This window comes from Gorilla gorilla, chromosome 11, assembly GCF_029281585.2.
Source record: "Gorilla gorilla gorilla isolate KB3781 chromosome 11, NHGRI_mGorGor1-v2.1_pri, whole genome shotgun sequence".
Classification (NCBI taxonomy): domain Eukaryota; kingdom Metazoa; phylum Chordata; class Mammalia; order Primates; family Hominidae; genus Gorilla; species Gorilla gorilla.
In genome coordinates this window covers 117,164,708-117,192,485 of record NC_073235.2, presented here as the reverse complement: position 1 = coordinate 117,192,485, position 27,778 = coordinate 117,164,708, and the positions used below count along the sequence as shown (strand labels likewise).

The window sequence follows — 27,778 nt, the reverse complement described above, 5'->3', positions numbered from 1 at the left end:
TAACCACCATTCCACTCTCTGCTTCTATGAATTTGATTGTTATAGATTTTGCATGTAAGAGAGAACATGACTTTTTTTTTTTCGTCTTTTTGTGTCTGACTGATTTTACTTGGCATAATGTCTTCCAGCTTCATCCATGTTGCCACATGTGACATAATTATTCACAAAAGCCATGATATGGAATCAATGAAGTGTCCATCAATGGATCAATGGATTGAGAAAATGTGGTATATTTAATTCACTTTTATTGAGTCCTTATGAAATAGCAAGCATTCTCCTGGATGCTAGGGATCCAGAGACATTTATGCTCTGCCTTCCCAGAATTTACAAACTTGCGGTAGGGGTGAGTGGACACACGAGGTTTGACAGTGTAGAGTATATCTAAGAGGGACAACTAACCCAGATTATGGGAGAGAGGGATGGGGGAAATCTTGTAAGTCTTTTGGAAGAATGAGGCCTGAGGTAATTAAAAGGATGAATAGAAGTTAGCTTTGTAAAGTGTGTGTGCATGTGTGTGTGTGTGTGTGTGTGTGTGTGTGTGTGTGTGTAGGAAATAATTTTGGGGTGGGTGGTGAGAGGCATTATTGTACAGAGATGACAGGGAGAAAAAAAGAAATGCATGCTTGGGAATTTCAAGTATTAAACATTTATTTAGGGATAGTGATAGTTGTTATTGGGAAGAATGCTAGGGCATGAGTTTGCAGAATAAAGATGAAGTGAGATCATCAAGCCTTTGGTAAATCACGCTAGGAATCTTGACTTTATGTTGAAGACAACTGGGAATATTTCAAGCATGGAAGGAAGAGATATACATTTTTAGAAAACTTTCTTCATAGGAAGTGAAGGTAAAATACTTTTATATGATAATAAGAACATAAGATTAATGCTAATACTTGTTGGAAGGAAAGGTAAAGGAAGCTAAGTCTGTTTTTTCACAAAAAGCATAAGGGCAAATAGTCATTTCTATGCTTTTTTTCATTTTTACTCATAAATGTTAAGATTTTAAGATTCAACTTGATGTAGCCCAAGTACCAAATTTCCGATGGTGGATTAAGTAAGTGCTGACCAGTAGTCAATTTCCTAGCTGGCTGAAAAGTATCTAAACACTACAAGGTGTTTTCAATGTCATGAACTTTGCTTTAATTCACTGTGATCATGGGGAATACAGAAGGTTCTGCTGGTCCACCTAAGTTTTTTCTCATGTGAAAAGCTGACCTTGACTTGAAACTGCCCTGTAATTAACATACATGTTTATTGAGGGCTTATGCCAAAAAGAACCTGTGGTAGGCATTCAGCAAGTGTGTGTTTGATGAAAGGAAAAAAATCAAATCTTTAATTCAACATTCCAATATTCCAACAAGTTATTTACTGAACATTTACTATGTGCCATGCAATATGCAAGTCATGGGGGCTCTAATGGTGAGCAAAAACAGGTCCTCACAGTGTAGTGTAATGGATGGATAAGAATAAAGTTAGGAGAAACACTTTGATTTCCCCTGTGCCAAAAAGAGACGTGGACGGAAATTTAAATGGGTGTAACAGCAGGACTGCCCAGGTAAAGCTTAGGTTTGGATAGAAAGCCTGAAAGCTGAGGTAATGTATCCCTATTCTCTTTTAGAGGGGAGTATATATTGCCTGCCTAATAAGGTCAGAGTCCTGTATCTTTTTGTTGTTTCTAGGTACAGACTAGTGTGTGTGTGTGTGTTTCATTTTTCCAAATTATGTTTGAATTTCTATCATGATCCTGTTGACTTGTGTTATAAAATTTGATTTATCTAATTGATCTAAGTACTCTGTAGCTGTATACAGCCTGAGTCAGGCTGTCAGACCAATACCCAATACTTGAAATTGGGATGACTTACACAGCTTTAAGGATCACCCTTTTGTTTATATTTCTAAAACAAAAGCTCATGGTTTATAAGCACAGTGCCGCTTGGATTATAGTATTTAAAGTGGCTGCTAATTCTGTTTGAATGTAATAAACCTGGTCTTTCCCATGAGAAAGCCAAGCTCAGATCACATTTCAATAGGCCAATGTGGATATAAGGACTTTTTGACTGGACGGTGGCGGGGTCGGGGAGGAGGGGTGGATGTTGGAAGAGCATGATATGGTATGAGAATCTTGGACCAGAAGGGTGGAGAAGAGCATGGGAACTTTAACAAAAAGTTTCTTTAGTATGTTCATTAATTTTATAAATCAAATGTCAGAAAGTAAAACTCAGTAAAGAATTTGGTGATATTGCAAAAGATGCTTTGAGAAAACATTATAGGAAACACAGTTTTAAATACAAAATTGAAAAATATTACCCCAAATCAAGGACTCTGCTTTGTTTGCATTTGATTTAAAGCAGACTTTATTGTTTAGCCTAAAAAATGTTTCCAGCTTGGAGGAAGCAAACTGCTAGGATCATTTTTGAAATACTGCCTATATTGCTTAAATGAAGCTTTCCTTTTCTTTATGATTCCATTCCGCCTATCAGTTTTTGCAGTATTTTCATAGCTGTGAAGGAAACTGAATGGGTCAGGCAGTCCAGAGACTTAACCTCTTTCCTAAGGCCCACTGGAAAACAATTCAAGGTTATTTGAAAATTTCCCTTGTTTTCACTAATATAACACTAGTTACAAGAACACTGCTTAAAAAGAGGGAAACATTTGCATCTGACATTACCACTTGATATGTATAAATTGGCCTACTCTTAGAATCACAGACTTTCAGAACTGGAGTTAACACTGGAGATAATGCCATGTAACCTTCTATTTAGTGTGAGAAAAGTCAGGCCTAGAGCACAGAAGAACCAGAATTTTCCTAGATGGACATTTCTAAGGTATTTGAGTCAGTTTTTCTTTAATAAGATTTTTCTAGGATATCTATGATCTTGGATGTTTACATTGCACAACTCCAGGGGGCACAGTTCACAATGTGGTGAATAGATGATGCTCCCAGAGTCATGCAGCAGCTCTAATTGGTGCATTTTCTGTATCTCCCACCAGTGCTTTCTCATTGGTGGTGATGTATTTCTTTCTGTTTAAGTGGAAGGTGCTTGCAAACAATCCATAGGATTCTGTCCATATCACAACTGCAGTTGTTATACGTTTTTATCAAACAACGCAGAGATACAATGAACTGGAAACCAAAGAAATGCAATAATTTCTTGAAACCCTAAATTTTAATTGCAGCATGTGCAATTAAAATGCATAGCGCCCAGGCCTAGTGATGGCCTGAGCAATATGCATTGCAGCACAATTGGCATTAGGATGTGACAACGGCTTCTGGTACAGTGAGTGATGTGTTGGCTCTATTTTACCATCTTGGCTGCAGCATTATCAGTACCTCAGACACTTACCACACATCTCAGAGATACTCGGTGTGAATCGGAGGGTCCAATTTGGCCCTATGTATGTCCCTTCTGTGAAACTTTTCTGGGGCCTGGCCCTTGATTCCAGCCACCAATATCTGCAACTGAAGGGAATCAAGCAGCGCTAGGGTTCTGAAGCTATGACCAAGAAAGAAAAAGAGAGAATTGAAAGCGTTTCCATCCATTTTATTGGCAATGAGTCAAGGAAAACAGTTTAGAAATATTTGTTAGAAGGGGCTCTCAGGAAGTCACTGTTACTTGGAAGGTTTATGGCTAAACTCTGACTGCCGTTATCCGTAGATAACTCCAACAATTTATAGAAGCCGTATACAGATAATTCAAGGCAAGGTTGTGAGCATTTCCTAAAACCTGTTCTTTATTCGGTTGACTGAAACCACAAAAATGTCTGTGCTTATGACTAGGGAAATTCCTTAAATCAGAGAATTCCATGTGATTTTACTCTTGGGCTGAATTTGCATTTATATGAATAGGAATAACAACTGTGTCTTTGAGAGTTGGATCCTGTCTGTTATTTGTTTTTTCAATTACACTTATTAAATCTCTTGGCTTTTTTTTTCTTTTTCCCCTCTATGCCCTACAAGGGAGTTCATCACTTCAGATTATTTTAAAGATGAATGTGGAGGCAGAGACATTCCAAAGTGGAAGTTAAATAGCAAGTCAGTGGCAAAGCCCAGGGGTAGAGACCTGGGAAGACCAGCTGCAATTTGTGCTGTTTAATACTAGCAGCCTCGAAGAGAGCAGACCCATTACAGCTGCAGGCTTATTCAATTATTCTAACTTTATCTTTAAATATTGCTAGAGCATCTCATAAGCTAAAGTGCTTTAATATATATACATCTGCATACATATAAATATACATACATATACATATGTAATTACTGCTGAAAACAATCCCAGGAGAGAGATTTTCACATTATTGTGTTTCTGGGTTACAAAAGAAACTGGAGCATGGCAAGGTTAAGTGGTTTGTCAGGTAATCGCAAGCAGAGCCATGAATCAGATATGGTGATGTAGGCAAAATTTTGTTCTGCTCACTTGTAGAGGTTGTAGACTGTCCTGGGTTTCAGTCTATGAAAGGAGTCATGACTTTGGAAGTTGGTATAGGTATCACAAAGGATTTGGGTTGGTGAGAGGGTGTCACAGGAAAAAATGCAGGAGTCAGCCTGTCAGGGTCTCCTCTTTCTAGCACAGGGTCCCCTCTCTCTAGGTCACTGCTCCAGCATCTGTATTTCTAAGCCAGCCTCATGGGCTAATGAGGTTACCTCTGGCTGTTCCTATCCAGTCTCAGGCAGCAAAGTCTCAGCTGGGAGAAAGTTTTAGGTTTCTGCTCTAACACCTGAAATGAGTTCTGCTCACTGCTCTTCACCCATACCCCATTATCAGTCAGTTGAAACCATCAAATAGAAAAAGCTGCCATTATCAGGTTTTTTGCTTATAAATACATGACTTAAAAAGAAACACAACAACCACACACAAAAATGCTTGATAGTTTTGTAAAAGCCTGCAGAATTACCACAGAGCTAAAAAATGAAGGGATATTAGCCCTTCTTCTTGTCTCCTAATTTCAATACCAACAAATAATGGAAAGTGAATGTAAAAGACATTTCAACACAATCATAAAAGGATTATATTGAACTGTTAAAAAGAAAGATGGGAATTGACTCCTCCATGGAAAGACTACTCATGTAATGCTTGGGATGTCTGTTTCTTAGTGTGATAGCAATAAAATGACTTTTTTTTTTCCATAGTACATTTATCAGAAAAGCATGTTCTTACCTCAGTAATATCCATGTGAGCAAAGCAAAAGATCAGATTTTATTACCAGCTCTTACATCTGGAATCTCAAGTAATAGTCATAATGATACTCCTAATATTATTACTGTTCTTACTAGGAATTCTAGTTATTTATTGCTTCCCTACTATTAATATGTATTAGGTGCTGTGTAGGCATTTCATATGTGATCAGAAGTGGGTTATGTCAACTAATGAAGCAGGTTTTTTCAGTCTCTGGCCTAGGTTTCCTATCTCTATGGTTACCTTTGCATTTCACGATCTCAAAATTTATAATCATTATAAATGTTACAACCATTATAATCACCCCCAGAGAAGTAGACTTCTTTTTCTCCCCTTAGCCTTTACTGAGCCGAGAGAGAAATGGTAGTATTGTGGTATCATTCCTTATGAAGAAACATTGAAACAGTGTAGATTACAGAACTATATCATTAGTGCATGTGTGGAAATACTATAAAACTGCACTTGGATATGCTACTCTAGTTTTTATTTCCACTCATTTGAAAAATTATGATAGCTAAGACAACTCTGGAAACCTGAAACGCAAGCATTCAAACCTGTTATTTCAACAAGAAAATAAGACCTCAGTAGCTTCCACTGATAGTCATGTTTTCATGTGAGCTCTCCCCTGGACAGTCACATGAGAAATTGCTTTAGCTGTACTGTCCTTTGGGCCACGGTACCTCTGGCTCTGCCTTAATGTGAAGGAAACCACTTCTGCAAAGATGCCACTTAAGAAATGGCCTTGCTTGACATCTGCCGACTGAAGAGCTTACCCTCCCTGAAAAACAGAACACTTTACTTGAAGGAAAAGTTGATTACCTGTAGAATAGATCTAATATTCCAATACAGAGAAAATGCAAAATTGCTCCTTTTGTTTTCACATTTCTCTACTGAGCTAGAATGAATTACCTGTTCTTCCATACATTTGGAAGAAGGACTCCTGTACTAAGGAAGAAATAACTTCATCTAAAAAGCATTTGTTACTTCCAAGTAATAATTATTTGGCAGTGTTTCCTTATATCCTCAGTAGAAAAATTTGTCTGGACTAACACAGTCCACACACGATCAGAATGCGTTTACTCATCAAAAGTCCTACAGATATTTGCTGTGTAGGTAGGGACTGTTACTTGCATTTTTCCTGTTTCCTGTGATTCCCAACTCAACTCAAAATTTGTAAAAATGTTGGTTGGAAGGTCCTTGGGGAATAGCCACTTTCCTTTTCAACCTTATTGAGTCTACAGGCAAGTAGCAAGATCAATGCCGAAACACAGTTAAGTTCACTTAAGGATGAAGATGGAAATATCTTAGATTCAGGAAACATTCAAATTACTGTGTGGGTGGGTGGCAATATTAAACCACCCCCATTGTTGACATTGCTGAATTTTTTGTTTTCACCTATTCCTCCTAACACGCTTGCCAATGCAGCTACCTGAAAACACACAAAGTTAATATTGCTGTTTAAGCAATGGTTTAGAGATTTCAAGGGTCTCCCTTTTATATGGCTACCAGCTTAATGTTGTTTTAGTAATGAGCTTTGCTTATGAGTGGGCATAAATTTTCTATAAGTATACATTATTAACTCGCCATGGGATGAAAGCAGATATAACTAGGTCCCTGTGACACCAATTTATTTTCAGAGCTTGCGCAAGTTACTTACAATTTACCAAAATTTGTTTCTATCCCTAATTTTTCTTTTCTTTCCTCTCACTGCTTGAAAGATCCATCTCGTTCCTCTTCTAGTGCCCCTTTCTTAACTCTCCCAGGAAGGTGTGAGCCCATGAATCAGGATTGGGGTCCATGTCTGCCTATCTTTTCAGCTTCGTCAGTGCTAAGAATGTGTTATTAATAAAGGATCAGCTGCCATGGGATGAGAGCAGAGGCAAACATTACCTAATGTGTATTGTAAGCAAATGACTAAATGGGGATCAATAGTTCATATTATTAGAAAGTGTAGACTTTGCTACTAGTCATCATTGAGCTCCACAGGTAATCTTGATCCCCTCTGCTTCTAGCATTAATTTTTCTCTCCTCACTGAGTAATTGCTGGTTGTCTTTGTTAACCACATGCCACAATGCTGTGGAAACAGTGGTGCTGTCACGACTTTAACATTTTAACTAAGGAAAGGTGAGCTGTGAAGGAGAGAAGGTTTGGCTTGAGCCCCACTTGGCACAAACTCATTTTAAAAAGTACTTTGCAAAGGAAATGGCAACGTAAGTATAGAGTAATTTCATTTTTTTCTCATATGGTAAGTTATTCTTTGACTACTGTAATTCTCATGACTTTGACATGCTTATTGCTGTTTCAGCTTTTGCTGCTGCTGTGAAACCTGAAGAACTACTAGTTTAAAGAAAGTTTGTGTTTTTAAACTTAAGATGCTAGTGAATCCACTGAATTGCAGGACTTAGTGATGGAGGCTTCTGGAACTGCCAGTTCCTTATCTGAGAAAAGATGAGGAATGAAACTACCCAGTATATGAGCGTAAGCATGAATCACTTGAACAGATGCACATAGATGACTTGATAATTCCATCGATCTGATATATAAATTAAACATAGTGACTGTTTGACTTCCTCAAACATTATAGTGATACCCCTGTGTAGAATCGATGCAATAATGAAAGTGACTCAGCACTTTCCCTATGAACCCGATTTGTAGAAAAGCTTCATAATTTAGATATAAAGCTGCAATGGAACAAAACCTGGACCTGGGAATGGCTTTGGTACAAGTGCTTTTAGCCTCTCAAGCTTTTTCAAGTTGTCTCCATGGTTTCCAGTGCCTAAAGATGTAAATCAAATATGTGGTCTTGAGTGCTTGTAAGAAGAAACGGCATATAAAAAAATAAAGGAGAAAACAGAGTTTGGTCATTGAGTTTCCGTAGTTTTCTTCAGTTTTAAAATCTTAGAAAACCCATGAACCAGGAACTGTTCATTGAAAAGGCAAATGGTAGCAGGGACATACTGAACCTGTCACGCTGGCTAGGAGCCCCTTGCCCTGGAGTCAGGGCACCCATGGTTGAGTTCCCAACTCCCCAATTTGTGATTTTGGTCATGTTAATAAACTTCTCTGAGATTCAGTTTCTACATGTTTTAACATGAAGAGATGATGAAATTTGCCTTGCCGTACAACACATTCACTTTCTCTCTAGGAATCCAAAAGCTGGCCTTGGGAAAGGACCTGTGCTAAGGTGGCAAGAGCGTTGGATCAGGACTTTGGCTTCAGATCCTGGTTTTGTCATTGTCTAGCTTGTGATTGTAGGCAAGTCCCTTACTCTCCAGCAACCAGTTTCTCACTTGAGGAATAGTGATGTGTATTTTGTTTATGTATACCTGATAACATTGGGTCAAGCTCTAAGAAATGGCTATTTTTGTAGGTGAAAATAATTGCATAATGGCAACTTCATATAGTGGAAGTGAAATAGGATTTATTGTCTCTAAAAATTCAGGAAGAGAGACTCTATCATGAACTTAGTTGCAAAGAAAAGTTAATAAGAGATTAGAAATGATTAGAGAGAGAATGGTGTGTGGCTGAGGAGTGCAAGAGGAGCAGGTATTCTGCAGTTTCCTTTCTTTTGTTTTTTCTACTCTGTGTGTTAAACTCCCAGCTACTTTGATATGTTTTGTTGTTGTTATTTTTTGACATCATGAACATGGGTTTTGACAGACTGCTTTGCTCTGTAGTGATCTGGTTACCCGTGGCAAATGGTTCATTCTGGGTTCCCTCTGTGAAGCAGACTATAAAAAAAAAAGAGATGTAAATTTAAAAGATTACTCCCTGGCGATAATGTGAAACAATGGCATATTAAGAATAGTTGAAGGAACTAAAACTTTTATCTCAGAGAAAAGAAAAGTTAAGAGGATATTATAATTGTCTTGAGAAACATGAAAGGCTGGTGTGTATAAGAGAGGTTAGATTTATTCCACTTGGATTTAAGATATTGAAATACACCAATAAGTATAAGTCACTGTGGGGCTTATCTCTTCAAGTCAGAGGTCTTCAAACAAGAAAGTGTTACCTCAAGAGGTTGTGAATTCATGATTAATGAAGAATAATTACTTGGTAAGAACATCATAGCAGGGATTCAAATGCTGGAGAACCAGCTAGTTCTAAGGCTATTGTGTTTTCTTCCAATGCTTAAACTGTATGATTTCATGAATTATTGATACTTCCAGGGTTCAGGACCAACCAAGAGATAAAGCAGTCTCATTTTCTGAAAACATATTCCATTTACAAAGTGTTATATGAACTTTGAGTACAAAGTTTATAAAACACTTTGTAAGTGAAATATGTGAGCTTCAGTTTCCTCTGTTACTATTCACATACCCAAGGGATGATTTAAAATTAATTTAGCAGTTATATACCTTGTAATTTATTGTAAATGATAGAAATGACCTAATTTTTATCTCAGCTTACTGGTTGAGAAAGACTTAATATAGGGCAGTAACAATAAGTAAGGATGACTTCTCCTTAAAGTAGAACAGATATGGAAGACTTCATTTATGCCATGGATACAACTATGGAGAACAATTTTGGTGTTAATATTAATGTATTACTTAATGTCAAATATATATTAGTACTTTGAGGCAATAAAATTGGTTTATTTAGACAATAAACAAGGAGAGGAGGGCTACCTTAGATAGAGGAGTCAGGGCATGCTTGTGGAAAGACATCTCCTTTACCATCTCTTACCAGCTCAGATGGTAAGATGGAATCAGGCTAAGTACGATGTGAGGGACAGATATTCCAGGTAGAGTTAATGACAAGTGCAAAGGCCCTGACGCAGGAAAGAACTTGCTTCAAGGAATGGAAAAAAGCTAAGGTAGGGGAGAGTGGTGTGAGTTAAGAGGCCAGAAGCAGCAGCAGGCCACATCATTAGTTAAGGATTCCATTCTAAGCACAATGGAAAGTAATTGGAGATGGTTTTCTTCTTCTTTTTTTTTTATTTCAACTTTTTAGATTTGGGGGTACATGTGCAGGATTATTACATGGGTATATTGCATGATACTGAGGTTTAGGATACAAATGATCCTGTCAACCAGGTAGTGAGCATAGTAACTGATAGTTTTTTGACTCCTGCCCCACTCCTTCCCTCCACCCTCTAATAATCCCCAGTATCTATTGTTGCCATCTTTGTGTTCATGAATACCCAATGTTAACTCCCACTTATAAGTGAGGACATGTAGTATTTGGTTTTCTGTTCCTGTGTTAATTTGCTTAGTATAATGGCCTTCAGCTGCATTCATGTTGCTGCAAAGAACACAATGTTTTTCCTTTTTATGGCTGTGTAGTATTCTATGGTGTATACGTGCCATATTTTCTACCACGGAACCACCTATACACCAGTATGTGTCATATTTTCTTTATCCAATCCACTGTTGATGGATACCTAGGGTGATTCCATGTCTTTGCTATTGTGAATAGTGCTGTGTTGAATATATGAGTGTATGTGTCTTCTTGGTAGAACAATTTATTTTCTTTTGGATATATATGCAGTAATGGGATTGCTGAGTTGAATGGTGGTTCTGCTGTAAGTCTTTTGAGAATTCTGCAGATTGCCTTCCACAGTGGCTGAACTAATTTACATTCTCACCAGCATGGTATAAGCGTTCTTTTTTCTTCATCAGAGAGTTATAAGCAAGGGCGCAAGCTGGCTAACATGTGGTAATTAGGTTTACGAGAAAAGAAAGCCATGGAAGAAGAGAAACCAATAGGAAGAAACAGAATTTTCCCTATCCCTTCTAGAGAAGCTTATGATAATGAGGCAAGTCAAAGTGGAATTCAGCCAGGTTTGAATCCTCTTATATTTTGTGTCCTTATATAGGTGATGATGGCTTTCTTTATAGCAGGCTGTGGTTTTACTCTTAAATACCTCAGGTTGTAATTGTGTCACTTATTTTATTCTACAGTAAACGAATCGAAAAATGCCAAAAAGTATTATATAAATATGGGGAGGTGTGAGCAGGGAGGATTAATCCATTTTCACTTCACTCTTTAACCAAGTTTCTACATGGTGATGTAGCTCTAAATATATGTATAGAACTACATGGAAATGTAAGTAACTCTCGTGGATAAGAAATGGCTTTTTTTCCGCTAAATATGTAACTTTTCTTCCCAAATGTTTCCATTTATGTTCAGATATTCTCAGAGTATCCATTGTCTGCTTTGGAAAATATTAATACTTATTTCTCTGTGGATATATACATTATTCTGAGCTTCCAGAGTGATTATATATAATAGATTAATATATAAAAATATATTAATAATATATGTTATTTATTTTTGGTATGACTGGGAAAATAAAAATTATAGCTAATATTTATTGGGTACTTATATGCTGAGAACATATATACATATAGAACACTGTTCCAAATGCCTTACATGTACTAAGTCATTTAATTCTCACAATAATGGTATGTGGTATGTACTACTTTTTATCCATATTTAATATGTGAGAAAACTGAAGCTGAGAAAGTCTTAGAAACTTGCTCAAACCACACTCACATTGTGTTTTCGGGGCCAAAGGTTTAAATAAAAAGCAAAAGGTTCCTTCAATTCAAGTGGACAGTTATTTGTTTTTAATGCTCATGTCACAACAATCATTGACTATTAACCTTAATGTTATCGACTGACTTTTTTCTCATAGCAGATGATCTTCTGCAGCCAGATTCAACTGATGGATCTGGGAGCATGGTAGGGATGTGAGGAATGAATTATTTCTGGGAGTGTTTCTTAAAACACCGGTCAGAAGAGGCAATTCCAGGGGGTTCCATGCCCAGAGCACTTAAGAGAGTTATTGCCACATTCACATTATCTTTTTAAGGAAGTGCGGTGCACATTCATATACTAAAGAATTTTGAAAAATCACTTTCAAATCCAGCATTTCCCAGACTTACTGACTCTGGAAACAACCTCCTCACCCGGGTAACAGTAATCTTAATTTTTGTAGAACACATTTTTGTGAAATGTAATATTTTGTATACTCTGTTACCGAGTTGCTTACCTTGGGAGTGAACTACCTGTGTGCAAACTTTTGTCTGTTTGCACACATGTACTTCGTGTCTTCTCCTGGTCCCCTCACCTGCCAGGCCTGAGGTTCATTGCTTTCCTCTGATTCTCAAAAAAATCTCTGACCCTCAAGGTGGTTAAAAATTCCAGACGGGGATTTTTCCTGAAGAAAAATGGACCGGGTAGGATGAAATAGTTTTTCAGTTAGTGCAAAAAGAATTCACTAGGAACTAATGATCCCATTATTTAAGTGTGTGTGTGTGTGTGTGTGTGTGTGTGGCAGAGAGAGAACTCTTCTTGCACCCAAGCTTTTCTAAACACAAACCACTCAATTTGTCTGTGGCCCTGTCTTGTACTTGACATTTCTAAAAACAAGAAAAAAAAAAGCCAGCCAAAGTGCCCTTGGCTCTGAAGCTGTCGGTGGAAAAATAAAAATGAATTTATTGTGTGTTCCTCTAAACTTTGAGTCAAGATTCTATAACGGTCTACAATATATTTGGTGTGATAGTCAAATGATCTGATTCTTTTAAATAAGTTGTGAAGAGTTCAATCTTTCATTTGAAGAGACGAGGGCATTAGTGAGAAAAAAACTGGGGCATTGATGCGGCATCATCAACTTCGTCACTCAGCTGTAATTAGGTTCTAGAGTGTAATCAGGTTCAGGCAGGGACCATACGGCTCTCACTTGCCACTGTATCCTCAGCACCTAAAACAGCACCTGGCACATGCTAGTACTTAATAAATACGTGTGGAGCGAATGCAGAATAGGTTAGAATCCAAACTGGGTTAATTACAATTTGTATTGCCCATAAAGGTCAGAGGTCCTTCTAGTTTAATCCCCTCATTTTTAGAGAAAACTTAGACTCCAGATCAGATCTAAGGGAGAAAAATCCTCAGAACGTGGCTCAGATGTACAAATTTTACAGAGGGTAGAAACTCTTAGAAAGAGAATGACCAGAAACAGACCTGGTCATCTTTAGAAAACAAATATTGTTCTTCATAGTGTTAATGTGATATTTTGTGCTTGAACTTGTACTGTTTAACAACCAAGAATAATTTGGGTAGATAGAAACAGAAAACTGAGAGGTTGGCAAGACACAAGTACAAACGAAGAGGGGTAAAAGTTTGTCACGTGAGTTTTATTGCTGTTAGGTAGCAAAGTACATATTATAGTAATTTGCTTCTTTGAAAAAAATGCTGTATATAACAATATACTATGGTTCAATGTATTTAAAATTTTTCTTTTTAAAATTTTGTTCTCTTGTAATAATGATTTAAGATAACTTTATGACTATATAAGACATGGATTTTCTAATTTCCTTTCCAAATTAAGCTTAAATCAATCACATTACACGTCATAGTTAAAACAAACCCCAGAAATTAACAGTAAATTTAAGCATTAAATTAAGCAGTAAAAGCAGAATATTTGTCAGGATTTGAGTCTTTTAAATTTTATTCAACTAATTAACTAATTAATTTATTTTGAGACAGAGTCTTGCTTTGTCACCCAGGCTGGACTGCAAGGGTGCGATCTTGGCTCACTGCAGCCTCTGCCTCCTGGGTTCAAGTGATTCTCCTGCCTCAGCCTCCCGAGTAATTACAGTGGTGCACCACCACAACCAGTTAAGTTTTGTATTTTTAGTAGAAATGGGGTTTCACCATGTTGGCCAGGCTGGTCTCAAATTCCTGACCTCAAGTGATCTGCCTGCCTTGGTCACCCAAAGTGCTGGGATTACAGGCGTGAGCCACCACACCCAACCTAAAATTTAAACAATAATTTTATGTTAATTTCTCAGTATCATCACAAGTAATTTCTTTTTGCATCTTAGAAAAAAGTCTGTTTCTCAAATTGAAAAGTATACATTAAGATTTCTAAAATACTTCCCTTTCTAATGAAAAACCTTGAAATTCAAAGAACAACCAGCAAATTAGAAGATTGTGAAGCTATCATAAATGAGTTGGGCATCTCATAGAAAATGGGGAAAAGCAAAATGTGATCAGATTTGCAGACTGTTTTGGCTCTTGGAAAACAAGACATAGGTAACTCAGTAACACTTTTCTCAAGAATGCGAATTCCTCAAAGGGTTCTCTGCATTGATTCATGTTGTCAAAGAGGTCAACAATTAGCAGAGACTGGAGTTAAAATGAAATAAGGCAATGGCATGGGGCTAGGGGGATTAGGACCTGGACATTTTAGCCATTGAAACAAACAGGAGTTATTACTAAATGATAGAATCATTATAAAAAGTTATTTCTCTCTGGACAAAACTCAACCAATAAAGTCTAGTTTGTTAATGCTTATTTCCACTTTGGTATAAATGTATGACAGTGTGTCTGAATATATTATATAAACAAGCAACATGTTCTTCGTATATTAAAAAGAGTTAGCTTTGGGACATTTTCCTCTCATACAAATATTCTTTATTTTTTTCTGTATTGTTCTGTGTATTGTGTTCTCAATATAAATATTTAACATATCAAGATTTAATAAAAGCCAAAACAAAAACAACAATTTGAAAAGTGGCTTCTTATTCTATAAAATAGCTATTGTATTCATCTATTGCAAATATGTATTTATATAGCTTGTAATGATAATTAGGTAGTATGTTTTAAAAAATCTATCCAAATTTATCTTCAAAAGACATGTTATAATGACTCCGTTTCAGATTTGTTAATATTTTAGGTAGATAGTATATATTTAAAATATTGTGTATATGTATTTAAAGACTAGAATTAGGGATGGATACCTCATTCTCCATGACACACTTATTTACATCACATCACATGCCTGTAATGAAACATCTTCTGTACCCCAATGTCTCCTGTACCCCATAAATATAGACACCGACTATGTACCCACTAAAAATTGAAAATAAAGAAATAGAAGTGGAGGAGGAATCAGCAAAGAGGAAAAAAATACAATGTTTTTTTTTTTTTTTTTTTTTTTTGATACGGGGTTTCGCTCTGTCCCCCACCCTGGAGTGCAGTGGCGCGATCTCGGCTCACTGCAAGCTCCGCCTCCCGGGTTCACGCCATTCTCCTGCGTCACCCTCTGGAGTAGCTGGGACTACATGTTCCCGCCACCACGCCTGGCTAATTTTTTGTATTTTTAGTAGAGACGGGGGTTTCACCGTGTTAGCCAGGATGGTCTCGATCTCCTGACCTCGTGATCCACCCGCCTCAGCCTCCCAAAGTGCTGGGATTACAGGCGTGAGCCACCACGCCTGGCCAAAATACAATTTTTAAAAGACTAGGATTAAACATTGTCTAGCTATTATCTGGACTTTCATAATGAAGTAAACATCATTTATAAACATAAGAACACATCATATTTATATCACTGCTTCCTGCCTGCTATGTTCTTAAAAGCTATTAAGATTAATACTAATACGAAGAAAGTACAATCCTCTCATTAATGCAGGAAGGACAAAAGTTGGATTCTGACTTTGCCTACCTGTCTCCCTAATGTCGCTACTTTTTTGCTCATACAGATAGCATTTCTTGTGGCCAGAGTGATGTGCTAACAAGCCAAAGCCAAGATGATGTGTGCTGAGCTAGGCAGTTACCCATGTGGTACGGTTTTGTAGGGCAAGGAAGAGTTGCTCCAGTTAATGATGTTGGTGACCCCTTGCATTTGGGCAAGTCCTGGTCATTGTGAGATGTCCAGAGAACCTCACATTTACCTCCCTGAGCTAGGGAATGAGCTTACTTTCCGGAGAAGCTGGCCAAATTTTATTGGCAACAAATGTAGTAGGGGATCCTCTTATTTGGGGCAGACAGTTAAGATGACTTTTATTGCTTTTTATGATTAAAAAAATGCTCATTGACAAGAAAGCAAAAATATGTTAAATTAAGAGGAAGCAGAGGAAAAAGCAGGAACTGTGGAATTAGTTAAGCTAGAGTTTAAATACTGTCCCAGCCTCTACCCAGTTTTCTTGACTGAGTCATTTACTGCTGTAAATGGGATAAAATTTTGCAGTGTTTTGAGGATTAAATGAGATGCTGCATGAAAATTATGTAGGATGTTTGCTCAAACTTGGTAGTTTTATTTATTTATTTATTTATTTATTTATTTTTGAGATGGAGTCGGAGTCTCACTCTGTCGTCCAGGCTGGAGTGCTGTGGCGCGATCTCCACTCACTGCAAGCTTCGCCTACCGGGTTCACACCATTCTCCTGCCTCAGCCTCCCGAGTAGCTGGGACTACAGGCTCCCACCATCACACCGGGCTAATTTTTTGTATTTGTTTAGTAGAGATGGGGTTTCACCGTGTTAGTCAGGATGGTCTCGATCTCCTGACCTCGTGATCCGCCCACCTCAGCCTCCCAAAGTGCTGGGATTACAGGTGTGAGCCACTGCGCCCGGCCCAAACTTGGTAGCTTTTGAATAATCATATATATTGCTATTATTATTAATGATATATAAAAAAGCACTGATCTGTTATTCTACCACCAGATGCTAAAAGTGTTTACACTTTCATGTATTTCCTTTCCTTTATTTTTCTGGCCATTGTTCTACATTGTTGAGATCATATCGCATATGTAGTTTTGTATTCTTTGTTTTAATGCAATATAGCATCAAAAAAGAATACTGTTTTTTGTCTACCAAATTGGCAATGATGATAAAAGATAACACTTGATGCTGGCAAGTGTGAGAGTTGTGGGCACCGTTGTGCATCACTGGTGAGAATATCAGCTGGTATAAACTTTCTGGAAAGCAATTTGGGAAATATTGTTCAAGAGCATTAGAATTCTTTTACCTTTTGACCTGGTAATTTTACTTCTATATCTCCAGTCTCGGGAAATAAGTGAATCATGAACAAAGACTCATGGTCAAGGAAGTTCACTGAAGAATCATTTATAAAAACCAGAGTATAGAAATTATTACTGTCCACCATAATGAAACTGCTTCATAAGTTATGCTACATTAAAAAAATGGAATATTTACGGACATTAAAGTCCCATTTTCAAAGAATAATTGATTACATGGAAAAGTGTTTTTGACATGATGTTATATAGGATGAGCATCATGTATGATGCAAACCCCCAGGATTCTAATTTTGTTTCAAAAAGAAGCAAGTATATATGGGGAATGGGCTGGAAAAATGTATGCCCAGATGTTATCAGTGATTATCTCTGGGTGGTGGGATTATATATTCATTTTTTTCCTCAAATTTTGAGAAATGGACCTATGTAAACACAAGACATCTACATAAGGGTGTGTGTGTGTGTGTGTGTATAACAGGAGCAAATATTCTGAGAATTTCCCCATACCATAAAATTAAAATTTCCGAATTATGTATTTTTAAGAGCTTTAGAGTGTTTTATTTTTGTGGAGCCATCTTAATGTGTATTTACTCCTTTTTGGTATTGTTTGAAACATGTAGATTATTGCAGTGTATCTCTTTGCACATATATAAATCTTGATTTGCATTTATAGACCATTTCCCTTGTGCTGCAGAGGCATCATTGGGTCATGCGTGTGAACCTAGGGGGAGTCAGTTTGGGTGCAAGTGAATGCACCAACCGAATGTGCACCTTCAGAGCAAGCTACGGGGAGAAAATGGGACCATCACCATAGACCAGTGGAAAGAAACAATATGGCATCTCTAGGGAGGAAGCGAAAGGCTTTTGTAATTGGAGACCAGGCTACTAATACTCTGAGAAAGACCACTTGAGAGAGAGTTTAACCATCACACTGTTGTGGCCAGTTCCTGTTTTCTTTTATTTATCTTGAAAATTCTTTCGGATTCCTTTGCCTAATTAGGCCCTTGGTTTTCAAGACACACTTGTGGTATCATGGTTTCCAATGTGGGCAAAGAACAGCTGTCAGAGCACTGTGTACCTACTATCTTTGTTCCTATTGTCTTTGCAATTTACGTTATATTGACATGATCTATTTGCATAAGTGGACTGCTTGCCCTGCTCTCTTGCATTCTTCTCAAGGGCAGAGACTGTGTTTTATCATCTTATATTTCTAGGTGCTTGGTGCATAGTGGGTGCTTCATAAATTTTTTCTTCGGTGGGTGAAAGAGCAGCGGTACATGGGTAAGAAGTGGGAATTCTAAATGGAAGAACAGGTTCTGAAAAAGAACAGGCTTTGCAATTCCAGGAACACATGAATCTCTGCATTTCCTCCCTTCCCTTTGTTGCTCAATCGCACTGATTATGACTAAAGCAGCATGTCTTTCATGCTAAGGTTTTTCGAAAGAACGAAAGTTCGTATAAGCAACCTGAAAACCTCCTTTTTGTCACAATGCTCATTGCAGTCAAGTCTTTTCCCCATAGGTCTAGGATTAATGTGCTACTAGTAAGGGATATTGGCCTTCTAGTAAGATCAAATATGCTCTTTGATGGGCATGTGGAAAATAAAGTGGATACTCCCCTTAAAAATGAGAGGGCTTTGTAGAAGTAAATTATCATAGGTGAAGGTTAATATTTGCATTGCAATTTATAAATTAAAAGTGATTTTAATCTAAATTATCTCATTTAATTTTCTGATTACTAACGTTCTTTTGGGGATAAAGTCTTTCATTCCACAGTTTCAGATAAGGCTTTAAGATATACAGTACTACTGAGAAAAGTAATCCCAGGAGTGGTACTGTTATCAAATCATTTTCTACTGTGAGGTATTCGAAAGTAGAAAAATCCTGCTCTTGAAGGACAAGGAAGGGGGAAAGTGCCATAAAACAATGTGCAGACTAGAGACAAGCTTTTCATGTTTCACAGTATTTCTTGTGCTAGTCCTGGTTGGAAGAAGGGAACTTAGCTTGGCATCTATCATAGTTCTCCCCAGTTGAACCCTAACTTTAGGCCAACTTCTCAGCCAAGTTACCTCAACTTTTGCCAAAGACCTGCATCATCATCATGTCATCATCATTTAATGTTTATTATGTGTCAAGTGCTATTCTAAGTGCCTTATATAAATTATCTAAATTAATCCTCCAAGGAACTAATGAAATAAGTTTATTTTATATTGTTATACATACTACATATGAGGAAACTGAGGTATCTTGCCCTAGCGCAAAGAAAATAGTTGAATACAAATTTAAATACAAGTAATTTGACTCCAGTCTTTCTATCAGTTGACATAACATACAGTACTAATTCTTTTTTTTTTTTTTTTTTTTTTTGAGACAGAGTCTTGCTATGTCATCCAGGCTGGAGTGCAGTGGCACGATCTTGGCTCACTGCAAGCTCGGCCTCCTGAGTTCACGCCATTCTCCTGCCTCAGTCTCCCAAGTAGCTGGGACTACAGGCACCTGCCACTACGCCTGGCTAATTTTTTGTATTTTTAGTAGAGACGGGGTTTCACTGTGTTAGCCAGGATGGTCTTGATCTCCTGACCTCATGATCTGCCTGCCTTGGCCTCCCAAAGTGCTGGGATTACAGGCATGAGCCACCACGCCCGACCACACAGTACTAATTCTTTTAATTGTTATCTTTATTTGCTTTCTCATGAGTTCAAACCATCTCTCTATTCTCCCAATCTCTTAAGTAGTACTTTATATATGTGGCCTTTTTGGCATCTTTTAACCAATATTATGCCTTGTATTATCACCATTATTGTACAAGTATTCTACCTTTCTTATTTTCTTTGCTCTGGTGTCATTAAACATTTTCAGTCTTTTGTGTTCATTTATTTGCTAGTTTTTACCCCATGGATTCTTTCTATAAACTGCTTCTTCTTCCTGGGATCTGCCTTTACTTCTCTTATTGCCTCTAGGTCAATGTTTTGCCATGCTGGTCCCACAATGTAATCAACTGGGGAACCTAAAGAAGAAATACTGACACCTGGATCTCATGCCAAGAGATGTTAATTTACTTGGTGTGGCTTGGGCAATACGAGTTCCAAAATCCCTCCAACTGATTGAGACGTGCAGCCAAAAATTGGAAACCACTGGCCTGTTCATTTTCTATGCATCTTACCTGCAGCAACTCCACCTTCCTCACTGCAGTCCAGTGACCCTGTAGCCGCCTGTCATAACACTACATAGCTCTCCTTTTTAGCTCTTAGACAACTGGAATTGGTAATGCCCATACATAGGAAGGAAACCTTGAGAGTCTGGGGTACTGAAAGCCAAGTGAAGAAAGTATTTTAAGGAGGAGGTGTTAATTAACTGTGTTACACGCTAAGTCACAGAAGATGAGAGCAAAGATTAGACCAATGAATTTAGAAACATGGAGGTCACTGATAATGTTGACAATGTCACTAGAGATCATTTGAGTGGCAGGGAATAAATTTCTGAGCAGAGAACAAAAACATTGATGATGCAGGGGAGAGAGAGCAAAAGTGAGAATGAGAGTGAGAGTGAAGAATTGCTAGGGCAAAATTCTTGCGTAGGCATAAGAAGATAGGGTTTAGTGTACTTTGTCTTATTTAATCCTTGTAATCCCTAAGAGGAAGATATTATTTTTCTTTTTCATTTTACATATGAGGAAAGTGAGACTTAGAGAAGTTTCTAACTTGTATTAAGATCACAGGGCTCATAATTGCTAGACCTGGGACCAAACATAAGTCTACATGCCTCAAAGCTCTTAAAAACTATATTTCCTTGCCTCTTGTTGGTAAAGAAGACCCTCTGGTTGCAGTTGAACTAGCTTTATATACATTTCTTCCCCAGCTTCCTTTTTTTTTTTTTTTTAATTTCAAAAGGCTGTTTCTCCGGCAGCACAATTTTGCTTAACGATAAGCTATGCATAATCGACATAAACTAAAGCTACAAATGCACTCTTTAGATTAAAAGAAAGAAATCTTTGGAACCTCAAGCTCTGACAAAACTATTGAGCCTATTAGCTTTCTATAAATTGTGACAAAACTGCCTAGTCTGGTATCTTCTGGTTTTGGGCGTGCTGGTGTAGCCCTTACCCACAGAAACAGTTGATTCACAAGATTCATTGTGGTCTTGAAGGAGCCTCATAGCAGCTCCTGGCAAGCCATGCTGGAAACAACTGAGCATTGATCACTGAAGCTTAGGAGGCAGGGGATGAGGGCTGTTGGGTGAGAGCAGCGTTACACTTAATCATTTATGAGCTGACTCCTGGGGCGATACACCGAGAAGAGTGATGTGTTGATCAAGGTCTATGCAGCGGGTGGGAGGGAGCCCTGGTTTGTAGTATTTGCCAATTGTGGTGGTGTAAATACTCCCCGTATGGCTAATTTCAAGTTATTAGCATGAAGTCACTGAATGTGAGTCAGGAAGAGATGAAAATAATAGACTCTCAAGAGTCTGTGCCAACTGGCTGCAGCACACCATCACCTATGAAATAAAAAGTTCTCACCTGTATCTCTCAGTGGATGCTCTCATTCATTCTTAGAGGTGTCAAGCACTTTCTGAGGCAGCATAAAGAGGTAGAAAGAATGTTGTGTTCAAATTTCCAAGAATAGAGGTCTGGTTCTGCTTCAGTCAATAAAATTAGCCATGTGGCCAGGGCACGGTGGCTCACTGTAATCCCTGTACACGCTGGCCTGTAATCCCAGCACTTTGGGAGGCCGAGATGGGTGGATCACCTGAGGTCAGGAATTTGAGACCTGCCTGACCAACATGGTGAAACCCCATCTCTACTGAAAATACAAAAAATTAGCCGGGACTGGTGGTGGGTGCCTGCAATCCCAGCTACTTGGGAGGCTGAGGCAGGAGAATCGCTGGAACCTGGGAGGCGGGGGTTGCAGTGAGCCAAGATTGTGCCATTGCACTCTAGTCTGGGTGACAGAGCGAGACTCCGTCTCAAAAATAAATAAATTAAATAAATAAATAAATAAATGAAAAACCATGTGGATTTTGCCAACTCACTTGTTTTCTTCGGACCCTGATTGGGAAATGAAGCAGCTGTCCCTTTAAGGCTCTTGAGAGTAGGAAGATGCTGTGATACAGCCACACACAGGATGCTAGAAGTCAGCCCTCTCCTCCACAGGGGTGGAGGAGAGCTCCTTGTAAAACTGTGTGCTATATTGTGCTTTTAGGTTTCAGATGAAAACCTTGTCTGTCTTTAGTAGCTTGCCCATGCTGTTCTCTATCACTGTGGCCTTTGAGATTTCTCAAAGAAACCAGCAGGGATGTTCGAGGTTGTTCACATATGATATTCCCAACGAGGCTGTCTAAATAATAAAAAGGAGTATGCAATCATACCATATTCCTTCACATTCCGAGGACAGATAGAGCTGCAATCCTAACCTTTAATTTTATGGCTTTCCCATCTTTTGCTAACCCTTTAACATTATATTAACAAAAGATGGACTGGGTGGGGGCAGGGAGGGACTTAATGCTTTTTATGATGTATTTTAACATTTTTATCTCTTCTTGAAAAAATAAATTTGCCACAAGAATTAAAACTGTATTTTATCCTTTTAAATGCAGCCCTAGATGATGTATGTAACTGCACTGGCAGCAAGTCAAGTCTGCACAAAGCCCAAATTGAATCTTCCTTCTGACTACAGCTGTGCATGATATTTTATGCAATTTTTTATGCTGGTCGTAAACGAGGTGGAAACTGTGATTATGCCAATTTTGGGATAACACATTTTCACCAAAAAGTGACTGCCAGTGTTCAAACATGTGTATGTATTTACAGGATCCAGCCCTCCTTTTCTCATCATTAGATAGTGGGCTGTTGACCCAGTAACAGATTTCTAGGTGAAGTGCTATAGGCACTTAATATCCTATTGTTGTAGGACACAGGATTGCAAAAATGTATCATGATTTCCTCTTACTATACTGTCTGCTTGGCAAAATGTTGCCCCTTAGCAACTGAATATGCTGAAGTGGAGGGTGGGATTTAGTTGTAAAAATAACTAAGTTTACTACTATTCCATTATTTCTCTGTATCTGTAACTGCATTACATCCATATCTAGACAAAGACTAAAATGAATGGAAAGGGAGATTTCAAATAGACTTGCAAAAATTTGCCCTGATATTATAATATCATATTCCACTGTTACATAAAATTATGTTAAGAAAGAAAAAAAGTGTTACCTAAAGATCAGAAATTGCTGCTTTTCTGTTTCTTTTACACCTGACATAATACAGATGCTTTCTGTCTATGTCTGGTATTAACACAGAGATTACTGTTAGATGATTTCAGTTGGGAGACTACACAGGGAAAAATTAAAACGTTAAGTAAATGATTACAGAAAAAAAAACCTTTGATATGAACCTTAACAACTGCTTATCCAAATTAACATGGCATTACATTTAGCGCTGTAAAGATGAAGTCGTTTGCATGAGTGTGTGTATATGGGCTGAACCATCAATCAGTTCTCATTATAAATAAAACCCCAAGCCAAAGATACTTGCTCCATCAACATCCTGCTGTCATCTCCAAAGACCACTTCTAGCAGCTGATGTCCTTTCAACTTGTTGACTGAACTGAGGATGCCATGCCACTGGCAGAGGGCAATATGGCTGCTACTGGTCATATTGAAGGGAAGACTTCATACACCTGAGAATTTGTCTTTAGAGCTTTCTGGAAGATTTGAACTAGAGACTGAGCACTTGTGAGGGGTGCTAAGAGGACACTCTTGCCTTGTGTAGAGGGTTCTGTTTTATAACTTGTGTTTCCCAACTTGAGGATCATTTATTCTGTGAAGGAGAGATGGCTCGATAGAACCATCTGTAGCAAGCTTTGATTGGCACTAAATAGGTCCTCCAAAATTATATGTTGAATAGCTGAATGAATGAGTGAATGAATGAATAACAGATATGGCCACATATCATGTTGGACTCACTTCCATTCATGTCACAGTTCTAAGGAACAGCAATAGTGAAAATCTTCTCTGCCACGTTATGAATGTTTGCATGGAATTCGTCCCTGAAGATTAAATGTCAAATGAGAATCTTTCTGATAACAGCCTAATGGTAAAATGAATCATACTTTTTACATCTTCAGAAACATTGCCCAGGACTATGATTTCGGCATTCTAGACGTCATTCAATAATCAGCTCTCAAAACTATTCGCCTGGCTTGCATGATTTTGTTGGATGTTTCTGATTGGGAGGGCCAATTGATTGAATTTCAAGATGAAGGAAGCCCTGCTTGAAGGTCAGGGGAAAGGTCTAGTGCATGAAATGATTGAGGAGACATTCCTGGGTCTCTTTGACCCGACAGTAATCACTTGTCTGACCAAAATGACATTCATTTCTAAAATGTTACCATCAGTGCTAGGCTGGTTCTAAGGTTTCCCTCATTTGTAGCTGTGCGATAACCTTTTACTTAACTGAGCCTGACGACCAAGATGCAGCTTTCCTTTTTCAACAGGGCTGTGCAGCCTTTATCTACTCATCATAGTTGGACTATCACTCTAGTAGATGCTATAAACATTCAACCTAGAAAATCACCAGAGTTTCAGTGGATTCTGTAAGGAGCCAGCCTTGAAAAACCAGTGATGTTTCAGGAGGACCTTCTTAGCACATATTTTACTTAGATACTGTAGTTTATGTGATCATTTTACTTCTAGCTATAATTCATCATCCCAACCTGGATACATAAAGTCATAAATGATTCCATTTCCAGTTATATCCACTTATGCATTCTTCCTGTAGTCTACCACTGTTGTACGGGGAAACTTGCTTTTGACAGCTCTTAGGTTTGAAATTCTTGGGTGTTGAAATTCATCCACCTACTCTTTTACATTTATTTGGTCATTGGTTTGTAACATAAATCCTACTGTTCATCAGCAGGTACATGTCCATTGACAAAAATTTTTAGAAAGAGTAAATTTTTTTTTTTTTTTACTTTTAAGTTCAGGGGTATATGTACAGGGTGTGCAGGTTTGTTACACAGGTAAATGTGTGTCATGGGGGTTTATTATACAGATTACTTTGTCACCCAGGTATTAAGCCTAGTATCTATTAATTATTTTTGCTGCTCCTCTCCCTCCTCCCACTCCCCACCCTCCAACAGGCCCCAGTGTGTGTTGTCCCCCTCTATATGTCCATGTATTCTCATCATTTTGCTCCCACTTATAAGTGAACATGCAGTATTTGGTATAGTGAAAATTTTGAAATGCAAATGATTCTGATCACCTCATGATAGCATAGGTATCCTGAAGGTACAGTGAACTTGGCAAATGAAAGACATGCTGGTTTATTTTTGCTTGGCCAGGTAGCAACACAGTTGCTTGCTAGCAAATTTGTTGTAGAAAGAAAAATTTATTTTAATCAGTCTTGTGTGCATTCTATGAAACCATAATCAAATGATATCAAGACTATAATCAAATATGATCAAGTGAAATGGATAGTCCATTTGTGAGAGAGGGATGGCTTGTAAATAATATGTCTCAAAAAGAGAAACACTAATGAGAAGGGTAAGCATTAAGTTCATGACTCTTTGGGGATCATGACCAGGTGTGCGTGTGTGTGTGTGTGTGTGTATATATATATAAAGTAAAGTATATATATATAAAGTATATATATATATAAATGTATATATATAAAGTATATATATATAAAGTGTATATATATATATATATATATATATATAGTGTGTTGTGTAACTATTATTTCATCCAATTCAACTTTCTTACACTTTCAGTTTAACTAATGAAGGGTTTCATGAGATTATATACCTTTTGTGGAGAAATATATATTTTTCAGATGTGTGTGCTAGTATGCTCAGACTGCCATAACGAAATACCACTGGGTAGCTTAAACGACAGACATTTATTTCTCTCAGTTCTAGAAACTGGGAAGTTCAAGATCAAGGTGATGGCCGATTCAGTTTCAATGACAACTCTCCTTTCAGTTTGCAGATAGGCATCTTCTTCCTGAGTATTCACACGGCAGAGAGTAAATAAGAAGGATAAATCATCCCAAATCTCTCTCTCTCTTCCTCTTCTTATAAGGCCACAGTCTTACGGCATTAGGGCCCCATCCTTATGACCTCTTTCAATCTTAATTATCTCCTAAAGGCTCTATCTCCAGACAGTCACCTTGGTGATTAGGGCTTCCATATGAATTTGAGGGGGGACCACAATTTAGTCCACAGTGGTTTGGCTACAGATTTTCATTTTTTGGTCACTTTAACAATTTTTTTTTCTTTTTTGAAACTGGATGTTGCTCTGTTGCCCAGGCTGGAGTACAGTGGCATGAACATGGCTCACTGTAGCCTTGGTCTTCTGAGTTCAAGTGATCTTCCTGCCTTGGCCTCCCATGTAGCCGCACTTGGCTAATTTTTAAATTTTTGGTGGAGATGGGGTCTCTCCATCTTGCCTGGGCTGGTCTCAGACTCTTAAGCTCAAGTGATCCTTCCGCCTTGGCCTCCCAAAGTACCAGGATTTCAGGTGTGAGGCACCATGCCCAGCCTTACTTTTACAAATATTACACATAGGTTCAAAGTGTTACGTTGGTGGATACATTCATTATAATCTTCCTATCTCAAGGTCAAAAACTTAATTACATTTGTAAAGTACCCTTTGCCATGTAAGGTAACATAATGACAAGTTCTGGGGGTTAGGATGTGGACTGACATTCAGGGTTGCCTTTATTCTGTCTACCACATCAGCCAAGAGTAGAGCAAATCGAGTATTCATTCATTTATTTAGTAATTATCTGTTAGGGAATAAATAAGTGCCAAGCAGTACACTCTGTGTGTATATTTTTAAATGGTTAAGAATGAGATTCTGGCTGACTGGAGGAGTCACTAGGCTTTATCTGTGAGGATCAGGAGAAGTCTTAAGTTTAAAATGAATTTTGTCTTCAGTATTTGATATTAGATTGACAAGTCCTTCCTAGAACTGTGAGAGAGGAAACTAGAAGTAAGTTAATCTACTACGTAAAGTTTTAAATAGGGAAGAAGAAAATCTCAGAACCACAAAGTATCTTGTCAGTTTTTCATAGAAGGATAAATTGAATGATACAATATGGGGGAGAAACTGGAAATAATACTGTTTTCTTAGGAGACTGTCTAGAACTAACAGAAAGCGGCTCCAAATAGAGGGGTCAGATAACATGTAAATGAATTAAATATTTAATGCCTACTCATTAATGCATAAAGGGAATAAATTATATTTTCTAAACATTTCAGCACAGCCACAGAGACCACAAAAGTACAAACATAATTGATCACAATCTATGATAATCAATTCAGCTTACATCTGGATCCCATGAATTAGTTATTAGGACTGACAACTTCAGAATGAGTATCAACTGGCTTTCTGATTCTGAAAAAAGAGGGACAGAATAACATAATGAAGCTTGGGATTTAATTTAAAAGCAAAGGCAAGCAAAATTGAGTCAGGTGACTTCTGTACCAAAATCTTATGTATTTTGTAATCCCATAGTTTCAAATGGGATCTTATTTTACTAGTTTATAGTTATATAAATGATAAAGTATATTTAGCCAATAACTTTACTTGCAAAAACATCTAACTTTCATTTTAATATGGCATTCTGATCAAACTTGTTTGTTTCCTTCAAAAGGCCATCCTTAAATTGATAATAAAGAGATTGATTAAAATATGTATAAATCCACAATCATGAAAAGAATAGGAAGGGAGCCATTATCAGCAGAAAATCTCAACAGCTATCTGTTAGAAAGAAAATAACTGAGCTTTAAACTGGGGTAGAGAAAGTTGTTGCTGGAATTCTACAGTAAGGGGTTACAACCAG

At 37.7% G+C, this 27,778-nt stretch overlaps 1 protein-coding gene and 1 long non-coding RNA gene across 2 annotated transcripts in view; both read right to left on the bottom strand.

Annotated features, from left to right (window-relative positions):
- Nucleotides 1-27,778, bottom strand: part of VWC2L (von Willebrand factor C domain containing 2 like) — a 167,891-nt gene that overhangs the window by 40,218 nt on the left and 99,895 nt on the right. The window lies entirely within an intron of this gene.
- On the bottom strand, nt 631-27,296 carry LOC129532164 (uncharacterized). Its single transcript, XR_008677802.1, has 4 exons — nt 27,263-27,296; nt 12,170-12,337; nt 3,345-3,494; nt 631-759 (listed from the first exon to the last, which is right to left on the bottom strand). It is a non-coding gene; the product is annotated as an uncharacterized lncRNA (long non-coding RNA).